This window comes from Ceratotherium simum, chromosome X, assembly GCF_057802395.1.
Source record: "Ceratotherium simum simum isolate JZ-2026a chromosome X, ASM5780239v1, whole genome shotgun sequence".
In the NCBI taxonomy this organism is placed as follows: domain Eukaryota; kingdom Metazoa; phylum Chordata; class Mammalia; order Perissodactyla; family Rhinocerotidae; genus Ceratotherium; species Ceratotherium simum.
Window position 1 is genome coordinate 16,033,799 of NC_141940.1, and position 20,464 is coordinate 16,054,262.

The following is a 20,464-nucleotide window of genomic DNA, read 5'->3' on the forward strand; positions in this document are numbered from 1 at the left end:
AACATGGCAAAAATAGAATGTTCCCATAGTTCCACTTGTGTAAAAATAAGTCAAGAGTGTCCCCAAAGTGTCTATGAGTGGTAGTTAGAAATTAGCTGTATGTGCCCCTCCATTCTCTGCACCCATGTTAATTTTTACCCATAGGCTAACAGTTGGAAACTATTACCACAGCCTTCAAGAGCTGTTGTGGCACAAGTGTTCATCTGTGAATAAATAGAGTTGGGAACTTTTCTCTTTCACAATGTCCCACAGTGAATGGTGCCATCTTGCTAAGTGTGGAGTTAGAACAGCTCCCACTAGAGCACATCTACATCTAATCCAACATCTAATCCAATCAGGGATTTTGACATCAAGATGTTTTCTGACTGGAAGGAGCAGAAAACTCTGGTGCCCCCTATTGTTACAGGGTCACTGATGCCTGGAGACCTCTGTCCTGACTTGGGGGCACCAACCATATCTGAAGCACGTTCAAACAAGCGATGGGATTGACACTTGTGCTAAGTTGAATAACGTCCTCTCACAATTCTTGCCCACCTGGAATCTGTGAATGTGAACTTATTTGGAAATAGTACTTTTGCAAATACTAGTTAAATTAAGATGAGGCAATACTGAATTAGGGTGGGCCCTCACCCAATGACTGGTGTCCTTATAAGAAGAGGGAAATTTGGACATAGACACACACTGAGGGAAGATGGCAATGTGAAGACAGAGGCAGAGACTGGAGTGACGCTGCCACAAGCCAAAGAACGTCAAGGATTGCTGGCAAACACCAGAAGCTGGAAGAAGTAAGAAAAGATTCTTCTCTAGCATCTCCAGAGGAGGTATGGCCCTGTCGACACCTTGATCTCAGACTTCTGGCCTCCAGAACTGTAAGAGAATAAATTTCTGTTGTTTTAAGGTACCCAGTTTGTGGTACGGTGTTATGGCAGCTGTTGGAAACTAATACAACACTTCCACAGAAAAAATTTGCCTCATCTTCTTTTCTTTTTTAAGATTTTATTTATTCAGTTTTTTACCCCCAAAGCCCCAGTAGATAGCTGTATGTCATAGGTTCACATCCTTCTAGTTGCTGTACGTGGGACTCGGCCTCGAGTTGGACGGAGAAGTGGTGCCTCAGGGCACTCCCGGGATCCGAACCTGGGCCGCCAGCATCAGAGCACACACACTTAACCGCTAAGCCACGGAGCCGGCCCTGCCTCATCTTCTGAAATGCTGCCCCAATCACGACATGAGGAGAAAGATGCTCATCCACAGAGGACATACTCTCAAGCAGAGGGACTGTGTGGCTCCTCTGATTATGCTCTACACTGGTCTATAAGCGCATAGAGAAATAAGTCTGGAAGGTACCACAAGACTTGTCTCTGGGTGATAAATTCTAGGAGATTTTTATCCTTTTGCTTCAACTTGTCTGTATTTTCTACGTTTCCCACAATGAACATGTATTACTTGTATAAAAAATATATATCTATATCTACCTGTCATCTATTTATCCATCTACTTATCTTTAATTACTAGTACTCTCATGCACTCACAGAATCCTTCCAAGTGAAATAGTCCCAGGATACCTTCATTTCTTGTAGGCTCAAGGCTAGGAACTACTCTCTAAAAGCCCTGGCAGGGATGAGGGTAGACAATAATAAAACCCTATATTTATATGGTATTTGATACTCTTCATAGAGCACACCTCCATATCCATCGGACCATTCAACCTCAAACCCCTCTGATTGATAAGGAATCTGAGGCTCAGAAAGTTGTTATAAGGAACTTGTCCAAGGTCTCATAGCTAATAACTCATGAGGCTGTGACTAGCACTCACAGTCCTGACTCCCGGTCCAGTAGCAGTTTCTAGAACGTAAGATCCATAAGGACAGCGCTTTTTGTCTGTCTTCTTCTCCAAGCACTTATATCTCCAGCACTTAGAATGGTGCCTGGCATATAGTAGGTGATCAGTACATTTTAACTGAATGAATGTGACAAAAGCAAGCTCCTCCCTAGAAGCATTTTCTGCTACTAGGAACGTTTTTGTTTAAGCCAAGGCGTTGTGCTGTGCAGAAGGCAGCAGGGCTGCTGACGGGGTCCCACTCTCTTCTCAATCTCTGTCCTTCCAGACATTGCTCCTCCACTCCCCACCCCCAGGCAAAGAATAGCTAATTTCTAGGGCTGGTCTCTCAAATCACCTACAAGGAGGCACCTATGTGGATGGTTCAAGGTGAGTCTAGAAAGGGTTCCTTGTCCGAAAATAGTGCCACCCAGCAAAAAGATCCAGGGTCAAAGGGAGGGCAGATTCTGTTCATGGGTGGGCTTGTCAACCACAGAATGATTTATTTGGTTCTGGGACAAGGAATAGGACAAATTAAGAAATACTGACAGAGAGAGAGAGAGAAAGAGAGAGAGAAAGAGAAAGAGAGAGAGAAAGAGAAAGAAGATGACAGAAAGGTGGATGGAGAAGGGTCTCAGTTCAGAAACAGAACAAGAGAAATGCAGAAAATGTGCAAAAGTAAGTCAAGAAGGGGGAAAAAGGAAGTTGGGGGGGGTGGCAGGCAGAACTCTCACCCCTGCTTGTCACCTTAGAACCCCCACTTCTCACATCTTCTCTTAAGGATATACCCCCCATCTCCCATGCAGGTGACACCTTCCCACTAGGCCTTTTCAGGGTTGCTCCCACAGGGCAGGCTTTGTACAGAGGGGTGGGGCTGCCACCCCAGGTCTCCTTTTCAAATGCAAATTCTTAGGAAGCTTTAAAGCTGCCCCCTGCCTTGCCTGGAAGGGTAGGGGTGTGGCCACTCTCAGTGCTCAGAAGGACTGGTTCTTGGGAATCCGAGAAGCCAGCTGAGACATAGGAGAAGATGAGGGAGGCCAGGGGCCTCTGAGCACTGGGGTCAGGGAGCAGAGCTCTGGGGACCCTGTAGGATCTCACAATTGTCCTCTTCCCTGGCCTTTTCCACACACGTCAGGACAGGAAGGGGAAGCTTAAGGATTATGGGCCAATTAAGTATAGGTAATGAAGTTACCTTAAAAAGAAAAGCTCACACCACAGTCTTAAGGACCATTCCTGGCTAATTTTCTAAACAGGGGAAGGAGTGCAATTTGATAGCTAAAGATTTTGAGGGATCACGCATTTCTGTTTTCGGGTAGAGCCACGTGTATTCTGGGAAAGGAAGTCTTCCTGGCCTTTGAGCTGTACGGGAGGGGAGTTGGGATAGTGTTTTACTTCTTTTCCAACATTGCATACTTCTGCATTCTAGGGTTCACAGCATTAGTAGCCACTAGGTACAAAATGCCAACCCAGGGTATCAGTCATGTGGCTGAACCTAGGAATTAATGCATTTTCTCAGTTACCAATGTTCCTATTTTCATACTTCTTAACAAAGACCTGTCTCAAAATCCACTCCCAACTGGGAACAAAATGTTCATTTGCAGCTTAGGACACTAAGAGTTTTCCATCAGTGGGGTGGGTTTGGGGAGTATCCTTCATAAAGTTGGTGAACAATGAAAATGACTACATTTTCAGAGTTAGCTCCTCTGAAACCGGAAATGCGAACAGAGCTGACTTAGTGCTAATACTTTCTCTTACTTCTGTACGAAAGAGGAAAGACTGTGCTCAAGGTAGCAGTGATGTGCGAAAACCACAGTAGAGGTTTTGTGAAGAAGAGCAATTGTGGCTTTTGCACAAGTTATTCCTAAACCGAGGCTGGGGACGGCATATGACACTTTTCAAAGTAGCTTCTGGACTGGTATTTCAGTGAAATGAAGAAGATCTTTGAGCAAGACCGGAAAGCCAAAAATCTATGTTTCATGACCTCTGCAGGAAACTAATAGTTGCATTGTGGAACATTCTAGAATGGCAGGCTCAAACCATCGCCTGGAACAACTGTAGGCCTTTCTGGGTGGGAGGGGGGAGGCAGGGAAAATCTAATTCCCAATAAAGGTTTCTGATAGTTTTCCACTCTCTCTCCCCACCCCCTCACCTAGTTCTGTAGCTCTTCTTTAGCTGCCTCCTCTAGCACAGGGGATCTAATTCAATAGCTGGGAAAACGGAAGTAGAGAAAAAAGAGAAGAAAAATTAATGTCAATCTCAGGAAGTCCAGAACATTTTTAACTCAAAAGTTGCCTGCAAATATAATCTGCATCATGTACCCATTGTACTGGGAGGGCACCTAAGTATGTCATGCACCTATATGCAGCACTGGAAAAACTCACAGTAAATACTATTTTATAACTAATCTATATTTGGATAAGAAGAAAAGAAGAGAGAAGATTTACCAGGTAAACAGAAGGATATCACTAATGAGTGAATAAGTGAACAGGAAGAGCAAAGAAACGGCCTGATAGAGTAGAATACATTTCTTCTGTCCCTCATGGGGTTCCTTGGGCTGGTTTAAGCCCCTGTAGAATAAACTAGGAATGTTTTAAATAACTAACTCTTCTAAATAGCATCAGGCCCAGACAGCTTCAAGAACAAATTCTTTCAAACTTTCAAGGAACAGATAATTTTGATAGTTTTAAAAATGTTCTAGAACAGTGAAAAACAAGAAAAGGTTCCCATTTTTTAACCAAAGCCAGCATAATGTTGATATCAAATTCTGACAAGGAAACAGCTTAACCTTACACCTCCAGGAATTAGAAAAAGAACAAACTAAGTTCAAAGTTAGCAGAAGAAAGAAAATAACAAAGATTAGAGTAGAGATAAATGAAATAGAAAATAAATACAAAAAAATTAACAAAACTCAGTTGGTGTTTTGAAAAGATAAACAAAATTGATGAACTCGTAGCTAGACTAACTAAGAAAAAGAAAGAGAAGACTCAAATAATAAAATCACAAATGAAAGAAGGGACGTTACAACTAATGCCACAGAAATAAAAAGGATCATAAGAGATAACTATGAAGAATTAAACATCAACAAACTGGATAACTTAGAAGAAATGGATAAATTCCTAGAAACATACCACCTACTAAGACTGAATCATGAAGAAATAGAAAATCTGAACAGACTAATATGAGTGAGGAGATTGAATCAATAATCAAAAACCTCCCAACAAAGAAAAGCTCAGAACCAGATGGCTTCACTGGTAAATTCTATCAAACATTTTGGAAGAATTAATAGCATTCATTCTCAAACTCTTCCAAAAAATTGAAGCGAAGGGAACACTTTCAAACTCATTTTGTGAGGCCAGAATAATGATACCTGCTACCAAAGCCAGACAAAGACACCACAACAAAAGAAAATTATAGGCCAATATCCCTAATGAATATAGATGCAAAAATCCTCAACAAAATACTAACAAACCAAGTCCAACAGCACATTAAAAAGATCAAACACCAGGACCAAGTGAGCTTTACCCCTAGGATGCAAGGATGGTTGAACATATGAAAATCAATCAATGTGATACTCCACATTAACAGAATGAATAATAGAAACCACATGATCATCTCAATGAATGCAGAAAAAGCATTTGACAAATTTCAACACCTTTTCATGACAAAAACTCTCCACAGACTAAGACTAGAAGGAAGATACGTCAACATAATAAAGGCCATATATGACAAGTGCACAGCTAACATCACGCTGATTGGTGGAAAGCTGAAAGCTTTTCCTCTAAGATCAGGAGCAAGGCAAGGATGCCCATTCTTGCCCCTTCCATTCAACATAGAACTGGAAGTTCTAGACAGAGTAATTAGGCAAGAAAAAGAAATAAAATTCATCCAAATCAGAAAAGAAGTAAAATTGTCCCTGTTTGCAGGTGACCTGAGCTTATGTGTAGAAAACCCTAAAGATTCCATTAAAAAAACTGTTAGAATTAATAAGCAAATTCAGTAAAGTTACAAGACACAAAATCAACATACAAAAACCAGTTGCATTTCTATACACTAACAACAAACTATCTGAAAAAGAAATTAGGAAAAAAAATCCCATTTATAATAGCACCAAAAAGGATAAAATACTTAGGAATAAATTTAACTAAGAAAGCAAAAGTTGTCTACTGAAAACTACAAAACTGGCATAAAGACAGACATACAGACCAATGGAACTGAATAGAGAGCCCAGAAGTAAATCCATGTGTATACTGACCATGGTCTTCGACAAGGATCCCAAGAATACACAACAGGGAAAGGACAGTCTCTTCAAGAAATGATATTGGTTGAGCAGTATTCCATTGTGTATATATACCACATCTTCTTCATCCATTCGTCCCTTGATGGGCACTTAGGTTGCTTCCAAGTCTTGGCAGAAATAGAAGTATAGTGATGTATACCTTAAATTTATACAATGTTACAAACCAATGTTACTGCAATAAAAAATAAATTAATTAAAATTAAAAAAAAAGAAATGATATTGGGAAAATTGGATATCCACATGCAAATGAATGAAATTGGACCCTTATTTTACACCATACACAAAAATCAACTTAAAATGGATTCAGGGCTTAAACATAAGACCTGGAACTGTAAAACTACTAGAAGAACACATAAGAGAAAAGCTTCAAGAGGTTGGTCTTGGTAACAATTTCATGGAAATGACACCAAAAGCACAGGTAACAAAAACAAAAATAGACAAGTGGGACTAAATCAAGCTAAAAAGCTTCTGCATAGCAAAGGAAACAATCAACAGAGTGAAAGGCAACCTACATAATGGGAGAAAATATTTGCAAACCATATATCTGATAAGTGGTTAGTCTCCAAAATATATAAAGAACTCCTATAATTCAACAGTAAAAAAAAACTAACAACCCAATTAAAAATGAGCTAAGGACTTGAATAGACATTTCTCCAAAGAAGATATACAAACAGCCAACAGGTATATGATAAAATGCTCAATGTCACTAATAATCAGGGAAATAGAAATCAAAACCACAATGAGACATTGCCTCACACCTATCACGATTGCTGCTGTGAAAAAAACAAAACGCAACAAGTGCTGAAGAGGATGTGCAGAAATTGGAACCATTGCACGTGTTGATAGGAATGCAAAATGGTGCAGCCACTATGGAAAACAGTATGAAGGTTCCTCAAAAAATTAAAAATAGAACTACTATGTGATCCAGCAATCCCACTTCTGGGTATTTATCCAAAAGGATTGAAATCAAGATCTCAAAGAGATACTGCACTCCTATGTTCATTGCAGCAACAGCAAAGAAACAACTTAAATGTCCATCAACAGATAATTGGCTAAAAAAAAATGTGGTATACACATATAATGGAATGCTATTTAGCCCTAAAAAAGAAAGAAATTCTGCAATATGGAACAACATGGATGAAGCTTGAGGACATTATGCTAAGTGAAATGGCAGTCACAGAAAGACAGACAAATACTGCTTGATTCCACTTTTATAAGGTATCTAAAATAGTCAAATTCATAGAATCAAAGAGTGGAATGGTGTTTGGGGGGGAAATGGGGAGTTCTTAATCAATGGGCATAAAGTTTCAGTTAAGCAAGATGAATAAGCTCTAGAGATCCGCTGCACAACATTGTACCTACACTCACAATAATGTATTGTACACTTAAAAATTTGTTAAGAGGGTAACAAATGTTTGGTGTTAAGACAATAGAATAAAAATTAAAAACCTGACAAAGAGCATGAAAAATGTAACTTCCTATCAGTCTCACACATACCTATATATTGAAACTATGGTAAGTAAAATATTAGTAAATGAAATCTAGCAGTATGTTAATATACTCATATCTTCACCGAGAAGGACTCATTCAAGTAATGCAAGGATGGTTTGATGTTAGAAAATCTGTTAATCGAATCCACTTTAGTAACAGAACAAAGAAAAAACACTATTGTGATAAATAGTGAAAAAACAAAAAAATCAACATCAATTCCTGATAATGCTTTTAGAAGAGGAAGAATAGTGACATTCTTCATTCATAAGATAAATTTATCTTTCAGTCTTACTATCTCTATAACTTTGGGCATGTCACATACTCAGTGCCTCAGTTTGCTAATATTTTAAATAGGGATAATAATATATACTTCTTAGTGTCATGAGGATTCAATAATACCTATGTAAAGTGCTATCACACAACACCCAATGCCCCCACCCTCTTACTACGTTATTATCTCACCTGTGTAACACTCATTAACAACTGTGGGGAGCACACTAAAGGAAGCAATAAGCTATCGTTTTTCTGTTTTCCTGGTTTTTTTCATTTGCACCAGTGGATGTAGAATGTTTTTACTGCTGCTCTAGCTTGTGCTTATTCATGCATGGTCTTGCAAACAAAGTAACTCTCTTCATGACCACCCCTCCATGTTAACTCCTAGACCCCCTTAAAGGAAGATTGTACTGACTGGCTTCCTTGGTTGTGTTAACCCAACGGTTCCCAGCCCTGGTTGCACATTAGAATTACCTGAGCAGCTTCCTATTGGGTAGCTAGAATTGCAAACTGGTGCAATAGTCATTTCACTCCAAGTTACAAATACTTTTACTCTCGCTACACGAATTGACATATGTGTCATTTGACTCTGAATGCTTTGATTCATTACTAAAAATTAACTGAATGACTCCATAACAGCCTAAAAGACCACTCATTAGAGTGAATGCACTTTCAGAAAGAAAGATAACTTAAAAGAGGGCAGAAAGCAAGTAACCAAATCTTGGGGAAACCTCGAAATTAGGTAAACGAGAAAAGAAAAGCAAGGAAGGGTCAAAAGAATAGAGAGTTGGGGTGGGGCAGTATCATAGAAACCAAAGAGAGAAAAAGATGCAAGAAGGATTAAGCTCAACCTTCTTGTTTCCCCTCAAGCACTGCCTACCTCCCCACCCAAGGAAGGCTTTTTCTGGGCTAATCAGCTTGGCCTGACCCTCAGAACCAGAACCACACTGCCTGGCTTCAAATCCTAACTCCACTATTCTTGAAGCACACTTAGCAGACAAGTTACTAAACTCGCTATGTCTTCATCTCATCACCTACAAAATGGGGACAACAGTTGTCTCTGCTCCTAGGGCTATTGTGAGGCCTAAACAAGGCACCAAGAACAGCACCTGGAAAACAGTATGGATTACGTTTAGTGTTAGCTATTGTTATTTCAAATACCTCCATTGTAGACCCTCATAGCACCAGGCATTCCCCTTCTGTATTATTTGTCGCAAGTGTCACCTTACAATTTCTTTTGGTGATTGATAAAATCAGGTCCATCAGGATCATCTCCCTTTTGAAGAACTCAAAGTCAACTGATTTGGGACCTTAATTACATCTGCAAAATCCCTTCAGCTTTGCCATATAATGTAACCTCATCATGGGAGTGACATCCTCTCACATTAGTGGATCCTGCCCCCATGCAAGGGGAGGGGATTATGCAAGGCAGGCACACCAGGGCAGAGGAATCTTGGGGACCATCTTGAATTCTGCCTACCACAGTGATTGTTTGATTGATCTCTCTCCCACTTGATTATAAAGTCCACAAGGCAGGGGCCATTTCTCTTTTGTGGAATGAATGAATAAATAAAAAATGAAAGAGAACTAAGGAAAAAGAGTTGTGAATATATGTGCTTTGATTCACCAAAAGCCTTACCATGATATTCAAGAAGCTGAGGGAGCACTTACAACTTCACAAAAAGTTGTGGAAAACTGTAAAGCATATAACCCAGGTGAACATCAGGGCTGAACCCCTCTTTAGTGCTTGTCATGTTACAAGAGGCAGTGGGGGAGCTACCTGGGCCTCTGCTAGCCCGAGCAGTTCCCAAACCACAGGGTCTCCACACACCCAGCTAGCTCCCTGCCAGCACCCAGAGCCCAACACCTGGCACAATTAAAACAGGGGCACCATTTGATCTCAACTGTTTATGAAGAGATCAAGGGCATCCTGAGGGAGGGAGGGAGGGGGAGAAGTGGCACCTAAGGCCAAACCTAAGAACTTCAGAGAACAAATTCAATACCTCACCTCAAGTGCACCCAGGCTTTTTTGCTTGGTGTGTATGAAGTTTTGCAGTTGCTAAGTGGTCTGAACTGGACATCACTCTATTGTCCTGCCGTTCACCTGCCCCATTCTTCTCCTGGCAACTGAGCTTCTGTTCTGGGCCAGGAGCCAGGATGGGCCCTGGGGCTTCAGTATTTTTCATAACACCTTTATTGAGATATAATTCCCATACCATATAATTCACCCATTTAAAGTGTACAGTGCAATGATTTTTAGTATATTCACAGAGTTGTGCAACCATCACCACTATCTAATTCTAGATGGGACGGCCCCATGGCTTAGCGGTTAAGTGCATGCGCTCTGCTGCTGGCAGCCCGGGTTCGGATCCCGGGCACACACCGACCCACTGCTTCTCCGGCCATGCTGAGGCCACGTCCCACATACAGCAACTAGAAGGACGTGCAGCTATGACATACGACTATCTATTGGGGCTTTGGGGGGAAAATAAATAAATAAATAAAATTATAAAAAATAATAACAATAATAATTCTAGAACATCCCCTTTAGCAGTCATGCCCCATTTCTGCCCCCAGCCCCACTCAGTTTTGACTAAAGTGGGATCCCTGCCCCTCAGGCTCTCCGAGTCTTGTGCCACATCACCGGGCTCTGGGGGTCAGAAGACCAAGGTTCTAGTCTTGGCTGTGCTCCTGATCAGCTATGGGACTGTGTGGCCTTCCCTTTCTGGGTCTCAGTTTTTTTAGATGTAAAATTGAGGGGGTTGGACCATCAAATGTTCCCTGAGGGATTTGCTGTTCTTATATTCCACCCATGGACTCTTGTTGTAAGGAAGGCATTAGTTTAGGCCAGCAGCCCAGCGCCCTTATTGCCTCCACTGTGCCTTCACTTTCATTCACCTCACCTGCAATACATTCTCCTTTCACACCTCCTTCACACCCCTCCCTTCAAGAGCCAACCCCAGCTGTACCTCCTCCAGGAAGCCCCATAGGGCTCTCTCTTTTATCTAAACTCCTATGGCAACTAAATCATCTACCACGCAACTTGGCCCTTCCTTATATATAGAAAATCTGTGCTTCTTGTGGATAACTAGGGAATGGTATCACAGATTTTCACTGCATCCCACATTGTCATCCTCTTTCTCCACTCCGTGCCTTGTACTGCTACGTTTTTGCGATTCTTTCCTGTTCGACACCAGGCAAGATATTGTCATACTACAGAACTTGGGGTGACAGTGGGAAGGAAACAGGATGGGACTAACATGATTTGGGTACTGTTTATATGCGCAGTCCATGCTAAGGATTTGATATGCTTTATTTCCTTGGAGGCTCCCAGCAGCAGCTTGTGAGGTAGAAGGGAAGCTGGGAAGGGTCAAGTGACTTGGCCAAGCTAGTGAGAAGCACAAAGCAGATGAGAATCTGAGTCTGTGTGGTTGCTGTGTTTGTGCTTTTCCTCTCTCTGCTATGATGGCTCGCACTACAGTAGGAGATGCTGGAGGGGGTGTGGTCAGATAAAATCCAAATTCCTCCTGTAACTAGTGGATGTTGAACTTGCTCACAACAGTGAGCAGAGCCATCATGCCCAGCACAATGCTGGGCACACAGTAGGCCCTCAGTTCCTGCTTGCTCAGGCCTTGGGCAACCTGTCAAGACACTGAGATACCAAGGCAGGTTTGTGGGAGGGTGTGGCTGCCCCCTGGATCTCAGTGGAAGAAAGTTTACCTCAAAGGGGCTTCATTTCTGTTAAGAATTCATTTTCAATTAGCGAGAGATTTCTTTAAAATTGTTCTTAAACCCATTTTATTATTTTCACAGAAAGCTCTACATTTTAGAATGCTTCACCCACCAATGCCTGATGGAGCTCTGGTTTTCTGATGAAAAAAGTGATAAGTGCTCATTGTGGGAAACTTTATAATGCAGAAAAATATAAAGAAGGAAACAAAAAGCACCCGCAAGCCAAAGATAACCACTGATAACATTTTGGAGTATTTCCTTCTAGGCTCGCTGGCTTGCATGCTCTCTCTCTCTCTCAATAAAGAAATAAATAGACATACATTATGCATCACTGGATTCACACTGAGTATATAATTTTGTACCCACTTTTCCTCTGAACATTGTGTACGGGTGAGCATTTTTCTATTTAAGTTATTCCCAGATTTGTCCCTATTAAGAACTGATTTTGTAAATGAATAAGCTTTTGATTGAAGCACTGGCTTTCAGAGGCATGTTCCCTAACTAGCAAATATCAAAAGCTAATAAGCAAATGAAAACAGCTCCAGAGCCCAGAAGGTGGCTGGGGAATTTGGAGGGTGTGGTACCTTGGCGCTCTCTTCCATTCATGTGGCACTTCGTTATGTCGCACCACGCACTGTCACTTAACTCTTTCTTGTCTCCTCAGCAAGCGCTGGGTATTAAGCTTCTTTGGTGCCTTGTGCCTTCACTTCTCATTTTCCAATAAGCAACTGCTGGATTGATTCAAATGTCTCTATGAGTTTTTTTGTTCAAGCAGTAAGCAACCTGCACAAAAATATTTTGGTGAACCTGGTGATTCACTTGATAATCTGTGGGGACCAGGAAAAGCTCTAAGTGGCAAATCTTAGCCACAAAGGTCATCTTCCTTCCCAGGAAGAAGAGGCACCATCTTGCACCCAATGTGCTTCCTTTCCCTTTTCCTACTTCAGGCCCACCTGCATGGAGCTGAAATCAGGGGCTTCCAGAAGTTCCTTCTCCTCCCCTCGAGGCTCTGCTGTCTGAAAACACACTGACAGGCACACATAAGAATGGGCTACACCACTGCCTCGATTTAGGGGAACAGGAATGAGGCTGGTTGCTCTAGTTCTGGGGTGACTCAGAGTTTCTCTGGGCCTACTCATTGAGAGCCAAAAGCCCAGCTGAGCCCCTCTCCTAGGCAACCTTTTTAGGATGGAGAATTGCTCACCCCATTGAGATTCTCAGTTTCTGGAAGATTGGGTTAGGCAAGGGAAAAAATCAACTCATGCTTTCAGCCTGGGAACTTAACTTTATAATAACTGGACAGAAACCCCTCTTTTAAATAAAATTATGAAGAAATATTATTCAATGCTATTGCAAAAAAAAGAAAGAAAATTACTCATAAACCTACCTTTCTAGCATATCCATTATTGTTATATTTCCTTTCAGTCTTTTCTTCACATAAAATTTTTAATGGTTGTAGTTATAGAATCTATATAATGTTTGTATCCTTCTTTTTTCACTCACCTTTTTTTCACCTTTATTGAGGGATAGCTGACAAATAAAATTGTAAGATAAAGTGTACATGGTGATGATTTGATATACGTATACCTTGTGAAAGGATTCCCCCATCTAGTTAACTAACACATCCACCACCTCACATACGTATCTTCACTTAGCTTTTTCCAATAAGCATTTTTTTGTTGCTCCACATTTTAATAACCACTGTTTTAAAAGGCAACATAATAGAATGCTTCTTTTTAATAACATCACATCACTGAGACTGTTTTTCTTCGATTTCTCTGCAACAGGTACAGGGTGAAGAGGTTAGTTTAAGACATGGCTGCTGCCCTCAAAGAGCTTTTATTCTTTCTGGTGGAGATAGGCATTTCTTCAAAGACCCTAAAGTTGGATCCCCAAAGCATAAGTAGCATTAAGTCCAGGACTGTGTAAACAGGTACCCCTCCATGAGCAATAGAGTAAGTATGGGTGCAAAAGAATGAGTCATTTTCAGTGACCAAAGTTCACCACCCTCAAACTCAGATTCTGTATTGGCACCTATATGACCTACTCCTAGCTAAAGAAGTGTTTCAGCGGCCTTGATGTGGGGGTTGTGTATGTGGAGGCTTCCACCGCATCCTTTTAACTTGGTTGGTTGGTTTGATAGAGAGTACACCCTGATGGGTTTACACATTACCTTCATGGTAAACAAGTGAGAAGATTCTAGCATCTTGGAGGGCATCAAGTTAAATCCTAAGATGAAAAACAGAACCCTTCTGACTCTAAGTGGCTCAGCTGATGGAGGTGTCACCCAGACTCTATAGTCCTGATAAGGGTTACTGCATTTTGTCACCTTGCTGAAAACTTTCTACCCTAAGTTTTACTTAGAGACAGTAAATGTTTAGAAATTTTTGCAATCTATAATTTGTATGTGTTGATTTGCACAATCGTTATCAATCCAAATCATTTGCATTGTGAGCTTCTTTTATAAGTATGGACCCTCTTTAGTATCCCAGATTCCATGAAAAATGCATGAGCTTGATACAAGGAAATCTTTATCACTGGCTGCCAGTGCTCAGGAAACAGCAAAGCTACCAGCACCAATGTATTCTCACGTGAAAAGAGCCATTTGAACATTTGGTGGCTTTAGCTATTCTGACTTCTAAACAGGGTGCCACTCCTTTAGCTAACATTCAGCTTTGCTAAAAATGACTTATCTAACTCTACAGTATGTTTTTTTTTTTTTTTCAGGAAGATCAGCCCTGAGCTAACATCCATGCTAATCCTCCTCTTTTTGCTGAGGAAGACTGGCTCTGAGCTAACATCTATTGCCAATCCTCCTCCTTTTTTTTTTTCCCCAAAGCCCCCGTAGATAGTTCTATGTCATAGTTGCATATCCGTCTAGTTGCTGTATGTGGGACACAGCCTCAGCATTGCCGGAGAAGCGGTGTGTCGGTGTGCACCCGGAATCCGAACCCCGGGCCGCCAGTAGTGGAGCGTGCCCACTTAACCGCTAAGCCACAAGGCCGGCCCTACAGTATGTTTTTATACTGAGCCCAATATCATGTGTGTTTGTGAACTTACTATTGACTTTGATCAATAGTATCCTGGACTGGTTGAAATAAACATCTTTCCCTAAGGCACCAACCTAGGCACTGGAATGTGGGCAGTGCCAGATCATCTGGAAATCAAGGTTTAAACTTTGAGTTATAGAAAGATTGTGAGAAACAGGTCTTACAGAAGGGCCCAGGAAATCATCCTTCAATGCCATTCCCGACAGCCTGTGAAAGGGAGTCTTGAATACTCATATTTTCTCCTCTTCTTTAAGAACATCTTCTGGGCATTTCCCTGCTAAAATGTGGCAGATTATACCCCACCATTGTAAAAAGACATTTTCCCATTTGAATTACTTATTTGGCTTCCTCAATAAAATATTTCAGTAGTTTTGTCCACAGCCATTAGTCTTCCTCTAATTGCTCTGACTCAAATGGAGATTGACTTTGTGGTTGGAAATTTTGTGACATTACCAAGAAAGCTCAGTCAGTACCAGGACTCTTCTCAAACTCCTGTTTGCAAACCCAAGGAAAGACCTTTAGCAGGAAAGGCCAAAATACTGATATGCAAAACAATTATGCGATGTTTGGTAGAACTCAAATCATTAGCGAACCTACCCTTCTCTCCGTTGTTTTTTTTGGTCAAAGGAACCAGTTCAAGGAAATTTTTAGTGAGGCTACCTACTGATTACTTGTGTTCATGAGGGACAAACAAGTTCTGGAAAATTAAAAGCCAGACAATATCAAAAGTTTACGTTAAGCTAGTAGTTTCAAAATTATTTCCCACCAAACCTTTATTTTTGCTTTTCTCCTTGCTATGGGTCATCCTTTGCCAGAAGTAGACATATGGCTTTCATAGCTAGAAAGCACTTGAGGACATCACCAGCTGCACTAAGGATCATTCCAGAAGCTAAGAGTAGCAAGGGGTCCAGGCGAGAAAGTGATCCTATTTCTAAACAGATGATGGGAACAGGGCAGAGTGGATAATAGGTCATAGACTCAGGAGATGTTGAGTTGAAAGAGACCTTGGAGCAATGGAGTTTGTTAAAATGCAGATTCTAAGACCCCAACACAGGAGATTCTGATTCAGTGGGTCTGGGTTAGGGCCCAGGATTCTATTGGTAACAAGTATCCCTTATGACTATGCTGCAGCTGGTTCATGCTGATCCCACCTTGAGAAACCATGCCTTAGTAGGAAGGGGGTACAACCCATTCATTTTATTTTATTTATTTATTTATTTTTTTAAAGATTTTATTTATTTATTTTTTCCCCCCAAAGCCCCAGTAGATAGTTGTATGTCATAGCTGCACATCCTTCTAGTTGCTGTATGTGGGACTCAGCCTCAGGATGGACGGAGAAGTGGTGCCTCGGTGCACGCCCGGGATCCGAACCCGGGCCACCAGCATCAGAGCGCGCGCACTTAACCACCAAGCCACGGGGCCGGCCCTATTCATTTTACAGGTAAGGAAAAAGAGGCCCTGAGAGGTTAAGTAATTTGCTAAAGGTCCTTGGGAACAAGATTGAGAAGCCAGGTTTCTCAGTCCAGGGCCTTTTCCCCACTGCTATTGTCCTAGAGTGAGTTCTTTTTCCTTCTTCTGGGCTCTCCACTTGAGCCTATGCCAATGGCCAAGGCAGTCGGCCCTATTATTTCAAATTGGGGCTGGTACCACTTTTCACTACAGAGCTCAGACTGAGTGGGCTGTGCTGGTAGGGGAGAGGCATCCACAAAATTGATCCGGCCCTCTTAGCTTCATTGTTCCCCATAAACAGAGTAAACTGCAACACAGACTTTCCTGGGGCCTGAGTGCCAGGCTGTACAGACACAGTACCGAGCTCTGTAGTCACCACTGGTTAAGCCAGCCAGCTATTTCACATCAGTGACCCTGGGCCTTGGAATATAGCTGTTCTGTTGAGGACTTGCCCCAGGATACCTGCCCCCTTGGCATATAGAGGTCATTAAAAACTTGGGTAATTTATCCCTTTACCTATCCAAAAAGAATAATATCAATTGACATCATATATGTAGTGCATTAGTTGCTAGGACTGCTGTAACAAAGTACCACAGACTAGGCAACTTAAACAACAGAAATTTATTGTCTAAGAGTTCTAGAGGCTAGAAGTCCAAAATCAAGGTGTCTGCAGGGTTGGTTCCTTTCGAGATTTCTCTTCTCGGCTTGTAGATGACCACCTTCTCTCTGCGTCTCCACATAGTCTTCCCTTCTAATCTCCTCTTCTTCCAGTCACATTGGATTAGGGCCCACCCTAATGGCCTCTTTTAACTTAATTACTTCTTTAAAGACCCTGTCTCCAAATACAGTCATATTCTGAGGTACTGGAGGTTAAGACTTCAACATATAAATTTTGAATGACACAATTCAACCCATAACATGTTGTCTTTGGTTGTTTCGACAATAAATAGGAATGAACAACTGATGGTGGAGATGGGATGGCTAGGGAGTGAAGAAGAGTAGAAATAAACTGAAGTATACGGCTGCCTAGTGAAGTGAAAAGTGTTTGTTAAGTAAGAGAAATCAGATATCAGGGAGGAAATTCCATCAATTCGATACTAAAATCGTGCACCATATACTTTTATTTGCAGGAAATCCAACATTTCATAAGGATAGATGAATGTTTCCTGAAAACCCTCCACATGCATGAATTCATATTATATTTTACTGATAAAATATGCTCTTCTGAATCAAGAAAAATGACGATCATACCTTTTTAAAAATCTTTTGGAGCTTTCTAATATAAAGTTCCCCAAATCTCTTAAATTTAAGGGAAAAAATAGTGACAGATTATCTCAGAAATTAAAAAAAGATATAAAGGCATCAAACATTTCACCACTGAGAATACATACAGAGATGTTATAGACCTCTTATTCAGGTGCTCCTAAGATGTGGTTTGCTATGGTTGACTTTGAAAAAAATGGAGGTAATAACTATCAAGGGTGGCCTGGCAAGAGGAGGGAGGACATCATGAGAAAGATGGAAAAAACAACTTGATGATGAAAAAATTGTCTTGGATCAGTCCTGCAGATCACTGACAGAGATTAGGAAGCTATCTTAGCTGGAGTTTATTTGTTTTGTGAATGAGGGATTAGTTCTTTGAATCCAACTAGCTCCTGGGGATTTACGTTTTGCTCCATCAGAATCCTCTTTGAGGAAGGTCTGGAGCCCTAGGCCAATAGCTTCAGGGATGTCACTTTTCAAGGGAACCCTGCCCAGCCAGGGTCATTATAAGGGCACTGAGTGCCTGGTAGAATTGGACGAGGGAGCTGCTGAAGGAAGAAGTGAGAGGGGCCACCCAATATACACTGCCAATGTCACCCACTGTTGTGGTTCAGGCTAGCCTCAGGTTTAGAGTACCATGGGGGAATTAGAAAGAGTGTGCTGAGTCACCCACATAGAGTTGCTAGAAGACAGAGGTGGGCATTTTTGAGTTTTGGTGGTCACAGAGTGCGGCTTCTGGTGGGCCACAATCTAACTACTCTTGGGCTCAACAACAAAGAGTGGAAAGAGGAAGGAGAAATACTTGGTGCACAGAAGTTTTAATTTGCAGGCTTAACCTTCAACTTGCTGCTTCTACTTTGTCTATTTGGTGGCCTATCCCCTGGCCAGTTTTTCATCACAGGATCATTTCTTACTTGAAGCAGCGTAACAACTTATATAGTTTACTATGTGGCAGGTTCTGTTTTAAGTACTTTACAAATAATAACTCATTTAATCCATGCAACAGATGAGAAAACGGAGGTACACAAAGATGAAATAACTTGCCTATGATTATAGTGCTAACAAGTGGCAGAGCCAAGATTAGAACCCCGGTAGCCTGACCTCAGAGCCTATGCTCATCATCACTGCAACTTACCACTGCCTAGTCACTGTGTATGAAGGAAGGACAGTGGAGATGAGCAAGCCCAGTGATCCAGAACCAGCAGAGGAACTCTTCTAGAGAGCCCCCTCTTTCATACAGCTGAAGGCCAGCCCTTTATGTGTGGGAACTTATAAATTATAGCGTTGTCAGATAGAAATCTTTCTAAAATGTTGCTTCCCAATAGAAGACTCTAAACATATGGTCCCATTTTCTGGAAGATTAAATGGCTTCATTACCAACATTATTCGCGCATTCACTCCACATTTATTGAGTTCTTGTGCTGTTGATGTAGCCATTGATGCCAAAGGTCAAAGGTGATTGCGTGGGGCTCTAGCTGAAGGAGCTTTCTGGTCTGTGTAGGATGACAGATTCCCAATGCTCTACTCGAATGCTGTAGTATACTGGTTGACGTGTCTTCCGCTGGAAACAAAGAAGCCTTAAGGTTGGCTCCACAATCAGACAGACCTAAGTGATTCATGTTCAAGTGGCTCTGCCACTTACTAGCTTTGTGACCTTGGGCAGGTCAGCGAGCTTTAGTTTCCTCATCTGTAAAAGGGGGATAAAGATACTTCCTACCTCAAGGGTTGTGAGAACCCAAGGAGATAATGTAGCGGAATCAGTGCCTGGCCCCAGAGTGAGCCTTGTGTTCACGAACTAATCAGAAGGTTCCTTTCATTCTACACAAGAAACCCACCACTCTCAAGCACTGGAAGTCATCTCAGGGGCTCTGGTCTTCCCAGTTCTGTTCATTTGGGGCTGCGTGCTGAAATGCAGCTTCTAGGCTGTCAGATAAGCCTCTTCCCATCCTGAGCTAAGCTGAATGAGAGTTGTCTGAATGGGAGAAATAATATGGGTTATTGGTTGACATGGCTCAAGAGTTATGCCTTGTACAAAGTAGGCACTCAATGATTGGCGACTTAAATGGAATACACAATAGGCCAGGTAGTTGATTTGCCTCACCCCGCCTTGGCTGTGCCTCACTTTCTCCACCTGCACATGAGTCTAATAATACTTGCCGCCTACACACCTTATTGCTGTTGTGAGGGTTATTGTAGGCAAAGGCCATAGAGAGCGGGGGATCATTAGAAGATGTACATCTAACAAAGTGGAAACCTTTGAACTTTCAGAGCTGTGGGGTTGTCGTGTAGAGACCTGTTATCTTCATCTCTCAAACTCCTCTTCAGCATTTCAATTACGTTAGAAGTGAAGTGTTCCCTTCCGGCCCCAAGCTGGTGCGTACATATCCAGGAGAGCATTCAGGCCTCTAGCAGCCCGTACTCTAGCTTACCTGTTGCCAAAAGTCCCTTGAGTGATAATGGCGACAAAACAACTGGCACTCCTTATCACTGCCACAACTCTATGCTATTTAGTTTATAGGAAGGACAGAAGATAGTCTTGTTTGCACCATAAAAAATTTATGGGGTCTGAATTATCAAAGGCTATGAGGATGTGAACAATTTATTTTCAGGAGAACTTGCTTAAAAATCATTTCAGTTCATTATTCTTTCATTCACTTCACGAATATTTATTGAGTACCTATTATGTGGTCAACAATGTTCTGGGCCCTAAAGGACACAGGAGTGAACAAACCAGACAAAGTCTCTGTCTTCATGTATATTACATTCTTGAGAGAGTAGACAGACAATAATCAAGTAAATAGATAAATTAACAAGACAATTTCAGATAGTAATAAGGGTTATGAAGAAAATGGAAAGGGATAATTGGTTAGAGAATGACCAGGGTGGAGGAAATGGTTTAGGTGGGAGACTTGAGAAAGGTCTCATCCAAGCTAGCTCATCTCATTCTGGGGCTTGGGGACTAGAGGTCACAGGGCTTGATTATCCACCACTAGAGATTTCTTACCCTAGCTGGAATTCCCTTCAAGTTGTAAATACTACCTGAAGGGGTCACACTCACAATTTCTAACACTCTAATGTGAATTTGGTGTC